We start from the raw sequence: 8446 nt of genomic DNA, 5'->3' as shown, positions 1-8446 counted from the left end.
AGTTTGCTACAGAATTGTGTTGTCTTGTAAGAGCAGAATTGTCGTCGAAGAAACAGTGGTTTTTCGACGAAATCTCCACCAAAAATTTGAGAGATTTGAGGAGGGAATTGATAGTAATATCTTAGTTTATATGATAGAGAAAATATAGTATCAAGATCAAACAAACAGTGCTATGCGGTTGAAATTCTGCAATGTATCTTTCGTTGTAGAGATAAAACTTTATGACGAAAAGTTTATGCAGCAATATAGGAACAATTTTTTTTTTTTTTTCGGATAGGGATAACTAAATTGCAGCAGCAGTAAGGTAGGAAACCAGAACCTGTTGCAATTCACGGGATGATCCGCGGTGGTGGAAATGATGGCAGAATTTGGCTACGATCTTTTAAGTAATTGTGGGAATTGCTTTAGGCGACTATGGAGGGCTGATGGATGGCTATGGAAGGGCAGAGAGATGCCAAGAACCCTGCTCTGACATCAGGTGTTAGAACCATTGCATATTCTAAACTTGGGGTTGATCTCTTTAGGGGATCGGCCTCCTTGTTGCTGCTCAAAGGCTGTAGAAAAGATTCATCTATTGCTTAAGAAAAGAGGAGGAATACATGACTATTTATAGGGCTTCTAAACCCTAACTCCTAATAGGACTCCTACTTAAGACTCTTACTTCTAACCAACTCCTAATAGGACTCCTACTCAAGACTCCTATTCCCTTACAACTCCTAATTCTTCTATAAGTAAAAACCTCCTAACCCTAGTCGACCTCTTCATCTCTTTAATAGGGGTCGGCTTAGGTAGGTTTTACATGAATGTCCCTCTTAATTAGCACTCTTCTAGCTAGAGTCCTAACATAACTCAATTATGGGTCAATTGGGCCTTAATTGGGACTAATATGGGCTAATTGGGAGGCTCATTCAATGACCCAAAAGTTGGGTCAGGCAGTGGTATTGCCTAGTGTCAAGCTATAGGTAATGGTACTGCCCAGTACAAGTGGTGGTATCGCTTGTACCCAAAAGACCTGGAAATTTAAATTTTTAGCTCCATTTTTTAAACTATTTGAGAAAAAAATGAGTAAACTCTACGAAAACTTTAAGTTCCCTCCTCCTAGTGCTTAGAGTTAGTCTTATGGGAGGTGTGTGAGGAACGACTTGTAAAAGAGTGACATGTAAATGTTATCTTCTAAACCTGTGAAAAGGCGAAAGTGTTGTAAGAGGATAGTTGGTCTTCATTCATTGAAGGAAGACCGGTAGTGGAAGTTGATGGCCTCGAGTGAAGAGGAATCGGGAGTGGATATAAGTCATGACGATCGAACTACTATAAATCTGGTTTATATTTACTTTAAGCTTTTATTTTTATTACAAACTGAGTTTTTACTTTCACTATGTTTACGAACATGTTTTCAAGTTAATATATTTTCAATATCATTTTTCATCGTACGAATTTTTCAAACCAACGTAATTTTTTTGTAAGCACTAATTCAACCCCTCTTAGTGCCGATTCGGTCCTAACAAAAATTATTTAGAATACACATTTTATATGCTTAAAATAAAAAAATAATATTTAAAAATAAGTTTCATGGTTTCCTTAAAATGTGATTTTTTTTTTTACAAAGTGGAAATGAGCTACATGTTTTTGAATATGGTTATAATATTTTTAAATAGGATCCAAAAAAGTATACTACAGTCAAAATAATTCAGTCGTTCATAAAACTAATTTTTACTTCCAAACATCTGAAATCCGTGGTCCGATGTGGCTATAAATTCACCTTAAATGAGGTAAAAAATGAAAAATGGCACAAGTCCAACACTTTTGTAGTGCTGAAATTATTCAAAATAATCATTTAAATACCTGTAAATAAATAATTGCTCATTTCATACTTTTAAAGTAATTTTCAAGACTTTCTGAAATTTTAGAAGAAATTGATGTTAGGTTACACTATTTTTGAATAGGACTAAAAAATAATATAACTTAGTCCTTTAATTTTTTTTTTATAATATTCAAATGGTTTTCGACCCAATGTGGTTGTAAATTCACCTTTAATTGAGTAAAATTAGAAAATGATAAAAATTTAATATTTTTAAGTTCTGAAATCATAAAAATTCCTTTATAAATGTTTAAAAATAAAAAACAAGCCATTTAGTCTTTTCTAAGTAATTTCCTAAGTTTCCTAAGTATTTTTGGAGGAAGTAAGAGTTAATTAAACCATTTTCAAGTGAGGTTACAATGTTTTTTAATAGGATCCAAAAATATAACCTCACTCAAAAATAGTGTAACTCAATAATCCAAAATTTTATTTTTATTTTAAAATATTAAAAAATCTTCGCTGATAATATTTAAGTGGTTTTTGGCCCAATGTGATTGTAAATTCATTTTAAATTTTAAAAGAATTATAAAAAGGATTTGGTGTTCTGTTTAGGATAAAGATTTAGTGATCTTGATGCTTCATCTGAGCAGATTTACTCTTTGTAAGAGAATTGATAGAGATGCTAGGAAAAAAAAATGAAAGAGAAAATAATCTAGATTGCTTCTTGAAAAAGAATGCATGATTCACAATCATAAAGAAACTTCTTGAGCAACAACTTTTGACTTCTTGAGTAATAGCTTAAATTTCTTGAGCTTGCATGCTTAGCTTATTGAGGTTTCTCTCTCTTTTTTTTCTTTTTTTTTTTCTTTTTTTTTCCTCCTCTAGAGTTGCCGACCCCCCCTTTACTTAATAGTTACAGAGGAGAAAGACTCATAACTAATAACTAAAGAAGGGTTCGGTCTAACTCTTAGTCTTGCATAGGGGACTTTTGTTAAATCTCAAATTTTGATGATGAAACCAATTGATAGTGTTTATGATTTAATTTATATTTCGAGTGACATAGGATGCTTCGATTAGGGAGAGACAATTAAAGCAAGAAGAATTATGTTGGGCCGGAGAAAAACATGTTAGAAGATTGGACGTCGAGCCGAAGGATCGGTCGACGTATTAACAGAAGGCTTCGGGCCATGAGTTCGGGCATCGGGCCAAGAAGAACAGATATTGCGCCAAGGAAATCGGGGTTGTGGAGGTCAACTGGTTGATTGGGCAATAGGCCACAAAAGAGGACGATGCGTCGAAGAATTGGACGAAGCGTCGATAACCAATGACATACTAGACAATATGATTTAAGCTTTGTAATAATTGTCTAAGATCGAAGTAGGTTTTTATGTGTGTAGGATTAACTACGATAGCTTAGCATAAAGAAAAATAAAGTTCCAGAGTCAAGAACGCGATTTCGTTGGGAGTTCGAGAGTTCGTCGAAAGTTCTATCAGAATTGATTGAGAATTCCAGGAGTTTGCCAAAGAAGCTTATCAGAGCTCACTAAAAAGATTTTCATGAAGTCCAGAAGCTTGCCGGGAGTCCGCTAGAACATTGTCGAGAGATCATCAAAAGTTCATCGGAAGATCGCCGGAAGCTTGCCGGAAGAAACCTAGACTTATAGACTTTGTTTAGCTTAGTAAATATTTTAAAATTTGTAGTTAGCATATAATTGGGATTAGAATTGGGCCAACCCAATTAGGGGATAGTTGGGCCCAAGTTTGGGCTGTGTTGGGCTAAGAAAAAAGCCCAAACAATGACCAAACAGGTAAAACCATTGTGGCACAATCTCCGAGATTATGTCAGGCAGTGGTACCGATAGTCTAGGCGGTGGAACCACCTACACAATCTTCTAGGTAGTGGTACCATCAAACTAGACAATGGTACCACCAGACTAGACAGTGATACCACCCAGTATCAGGCTGCAGGTGGTGGTACCACCCGTATGCTGAAATTTTAGGGGATTTGAATTTTGGCTCCATTTTTTAAGTCATTTGGGGTCTATAAATGCACTAACTATTTCTATATGGAGAAGCAAGAAAAGTGAACAAAAACTCTATGTTTCTAGAGTTGAAAACTCTTGTAAAGTATAGAGTCCCTCCTTCTAAAGTTTAGAAATCATTCTAAGGGAGAGTGTGAGGGAAGCTTTATAAAAAGGGAGTATAAAGGTTCTCTCCTAAGCCTGCAAGAGAATAGAATTATAAGAAGGAGATTGATCTTCACCTATTAAAGAAAGATCATTAGTAGATGATGATGGCCTCGACAGAAGAGGAATCAATGGAGTGGATGTAGGTCACGATGATCGAACCATTATAAAAATCTGGTTTGTATTTCTTTTGTGTAATTTACCTAACTACAAACCTCCTTACTTGCTTACTACTTTCAATACGTTTATAAATACGCTTTTAAGTTAAGCATATTTTCAGGATCGGTTTTCAACGTACGTAAGAATTTTCTAAAACCGACGTAATTTTTACCGCTGCACTAATTCACCCCCCTCTTAGTGCCGACTCATTCCTAACAACTCTTAGACTCATAATTAGTAAAGTCTTCTTAATTTTAAGTCTAACTTGATTTGAGCATGGGTTTGAGTCTTTAGGCTAGCCAAAATTTGTTAGGTTGATCATCTCTTATCATAGCTCCCCTAATTTGATGATTTGACTTGTTAAATTCAAAATTGAAGATGGGGAAACTCAACATTAATGACTTATTTCATGAATCACTTTGTTGAACTCAGTTTTTATCATTTATGTCCTACTTGGAAAGTTGTTTTGACATCTCATCTTATGATAGTAACATTTTTTCGATAATTGCATCTTTGTCTAGAGTTTCTCTTGGTCAATCACCAAGTTATATATTAAGCACAACATCTCGATCAACTTATAAACTAAGCTCGAATGCTTTCAAGTTCTCAACATTCGCAACTAAGTACATCTTTGTATATCAAGGCAACTTGTGTTAGCAAACATTGTCTCTAATTTGCTATAACACTTTGAATGCTTCAAATCATATGAACTTGATTTCCTTTTCTTTTCTATTTAGTTTTTCCTTCTCTAAGTATAGCTAAACAATATCACTGTCTTGGAACCAACCCTCCACGTGATGTCGATTGTGTCACTATTGAGCCAATTGAAGCTATTGTTTAACTTCCTCATGCATCCGTTGGATGCGTTCAAGAAACTTCTGAGCTTGTAACATTGTGTTGCTTTTATGATGTTGAATCGATCATACATAAACTATAGATCAAAAGGCTTTAGGGTAAATAGTCTAAGCATACCTTGAATGTTGATTTGGTCATGAAGTTATGCTCATGCAATTAAGTGTGAATTGCAAATATGATAGAATTTTATCCCATGTCTTCCAATGCTAAGAGTTGTATCCTCATAGTAGACAAACTATCATATGAATCACTATTTTGATTTATCCATCCATCTACAGTGATAACACAATATTTTTCTTCAATCGAGCATCTATTGTAACTCTAAATAATCCCCAAAAGACATTCAAGAACCATCCATCTCTATTGGAAACCCAAAGCTCAATTGGCTAGCTTAGCTTGTAACCGTCCATATGTGAGGATCATCATATCACTTGATCTATTTGGGTGAAGGATTTAGTGATTTTGATCCTTCCTCTAAATGAATTTGTACCATATGAAATGATCGATAGAGATGTTGTAAGAAGAGAATACGAAAAGAGAAAAAAGATTATATTTCTTCTTGAAAAAGAATACCTATCCATGCAATTATAAAGAGATTTTTTTTGAGAAATAAGCTTAGACTTCATGAGGCCTCTCCTTTGGTGACATCTCTATCCTTTTCCCCTTCTCCCTAGTGTTATTAAACCCCTTTATTTATTGTTATAGAGGGAAAGACTCATAACTAGAAATGACTCTTAATTAGAGTCTAACTTATATTACTAGATAGAGGACTCTTAGACTCTTAATCAACCAAGTCTTCTTAATTTAAGCCCAACTCCTAGTGATCTAGGAGGGATCGAATTGGATATGATGTTGCTTAGCCAAATTTGAGCTCTAACTTAAATCTTTGAGCCGATCAAATTTGAACTTAAGTTTTGTTGATTGTCCTTGATCAAGAAGCATAAAGTACTACTATCAACCCCATTTTACCATTAGTAGCATTTTTTTTCTATTATGTAAAACACAAAAGCATTGTAGTTAGAGTAGAACCGTGCAGGGGAAAATGGTTGAAATAATCGTATTTTCACATGCCATAGGTTAATTTTTGGCTGATGGCCTTATAACACGAAACGTCAAATGTCTCGATAACTTAGAATCCCCTGGGTGGCATGAAGCTAAACGAGACTTCGATTTGATCTTGCTATCGATGTCACATGAGCTATGTACGATGACTTTATATGTAGATACTATCTTGAATCTTTGATTGTGTAAATATTCAAATATTATAAAGTCCATCTTTATATTTTATAGCATATATAAAATTTTTACTTAAATGTCTACTTGGATGATCTTAAACTTTTCTTCCACTATCTTATTTTTTCCTTGTAGATTCTTAAGAGACTATAAGAGGTTATAGGTAGATAACTTTTTACAGGTGGATATCACGAAGTGGCCACATAATTTAGGTAAACCAACTAATTTCATGATAAATATATGAAAATTGAGGCCATAGATTTTCTAAACAATGAATTTTTGGTGCAAAATCTATGGTGACAACTTTACTATGGGTCATGTAGGGCTAAAAAAAGCTTTCCATAATGAGTCAATAGGTATTTGACTTTGTTTGGAAAAGTTATAATGATTTCAGTGTAATGGGTCAAATCAGTCTTATGTGCCTCGATGCCTCTCCATTACTTGTAATGGGGTTGGCGAGATGAATGAAACTAGAAGTCCTCATCTAAATTAGGGATGCCAATGAGAAGAAACGTGGAGTCCATCCTTCATCCACATCTTTCATTCCTTATCCTTACCCATTCTTAGATGGGACGGAGGCGAAGAATCGATGGATTCTTCGTATTCTCCTAATTAAATTATTTTTAATTAAAAAATAAAAATATTTATAAAAATATTAAATTTATAAATAATAATAATAATAATAATAATACTAATAATAATAATAATAATATTTATGAAGTTTACACTTCATAACAATGTTCAAATATGAATATATCCAAATAGAAACATAACTAAATATATCCAAATATAATAAGGAAACATATTATTAATTTTTATTATAAAAATTTCCAAATAAATCTATAAATTAGTTATTTCCTTAATTAATCTTATTTATTATTTTTATGTTTAAATTATCTATACAAGATGAATCCTACATAAATAAGAAAACTTACGAGGAGTTCAATTGAACCAATTGAATCCTACATATATGAAGGCACTAGTAGAGTTAAAGATTTTAAGATAAATATTTTAATACATGATTTTGAGTTGTTTCATATGAAACTAAGTGAGACCATTGGAGACGTGTACACTCGGTTTATGAATGTCTTCAATGGTCTAAAAGCATTTGGTAAAAGTTTTTCTAATTTTGAATTTGTTAACAAGATATTAAGATTCCTTCCAAAGAGTTGGATCCTAAAGTAATTGCAATTCAAGAAGCCAAGAACTTAAACAACTTTTTACTAGAAGAACTTATCGGGTCATTAATGACTTATAAAATGACGTGCAAGACACATGATGAACTTGATGAATATAAAAACAACCTTCCAAAAAATGGAAAGGATTTGACACTTCGAACAATAGAAGATCATGATGAACTTGATAAACATAATAACAACCTTCCAAACAATGAAAATTAGGTATGGGTGCAAAATCAGCTAATTTAGGTAAATCAACTAATTTCATGATAAATCTATGAAAATTAAGGTCATAGATTTTCTAAACAATGAATTTTTGGTGCAAAATCTATGGTGACAACTTTACTATGGGTCGGCTAAAAAAAACTTTCCAAAATGAGTCAATAGGCATTTGACTTTATTTGGAAAAATTATAATGATTTCAGTATAATGGGTCAAATCAGTCTTGTGTGCCTCGATGCCTCTCTATTACTTGTAATGGGGCTTAGCGAGATGAATGAAACTAGAAGACCTTATCTAAATTAGGGATACCAACAGGAAGGAACGAAGGAACGTAGAGTGCATCCTTCATACACATCTTTCATATTCTCCTAATTAATTTATTTTTAGTTAAAAAATAAAAATTTTTATAAAAAATATTAAATTTATAAATAATAATAATAATAATAATAATAATATTTATGAAGTTTACACTTCATAACAATGTTCAAATATGAATATATCCAAATAGAAACATAACTAAATATATCCAAATATAATAAGGAAACATATTATTAATTTTTTTATTAAAAAAATTCCAAATAAATCTATAAATTAGTTATTTTCTTAATTAATCTTATTTTTCTATTTTTATGCTTAAATTATCTATACAAGATGAATCCTACATAAATAAGAAAACTTACGAGGAGTTCAATTGAACCAAATGATTCAACCAAAACTTAACCTAATGTGATTTGAATCAATCGGGAGCCCAACATCTTAAATTCATATATTGATGGGACAGAAACGAGTGGGGAGTGCATTATCCGTTCCAATCC

This window comes from Musa acuminata, chromosome BXJ3-8 (assembly GCF_036884655.1).
Source record: "Musa acuminata AAA Group cultivar baxijiao chromosome BXJ3-8, Cavendish_Baxijiao_AAA, whole genome shotgun sequence".
Lineage (NCBI taxonomy): Eukaryota > Viridiplantae > Streptophyta > Magnoliopsida > Zingiberales > Musaceae > Musa > Musa acuminata.
Note: the sequence above shows the minus strand (reverse complement) of the source record.